The sequence below is a fragment of the Morone saxatilis genome, unplaced genomic scaffold, assembly GCF_004916995.1.
Source record: "Morone saxatilis isolate NCDOM2014 unplaced genomic scaffold, NCSU_SB_2.0 Contig18, whole genome shotgun sequence".
NCBI lineage: Eukaryota > Metazoa > Chordata > Actinopteri > Moronidae > Morone > Morone saxatilis.
Window position 1 is genome coordinate 6,695,863 of NW_023339740.1, and position 201 is coordinate 6,696,063.

General features: G+C 54.7%; 1 protein-coding gene across 5 annotated transcripts in view; it reads left to right on the plus strand.

Annotated features, from left to right (window-relative positions):
• zmynd8 (zinc finger, MYND-type containing 8) overlaps positions 1-201 on the plus strand; it is a 14,707-nt gene that overhangs the window by 1,959 nt on the left and 12,547 nt on the right. The window lies entirely within an intron of this gene.

Below are 201 nucleotides of genomic sequence, written 5' to 3' on the forward strand. Positions count from 1 at the left end.
AGGGAGGGAGGGAGGGGGTTATGCCTTCTGTGCTGTCTGAGAGGCCTGTGACATTTTCAGTCCCGTCTTTGTGTCCAGTATTAGGGCCCATGCTGCATATCAACCTGGTGGGGCACATAATAAGCTGCATGTGGTCCTTTACAGCAGATTTGACTGCTCCCGTGTGTACGTGCTGGGTGCGCACAGTGGCCAGAGAGAGAG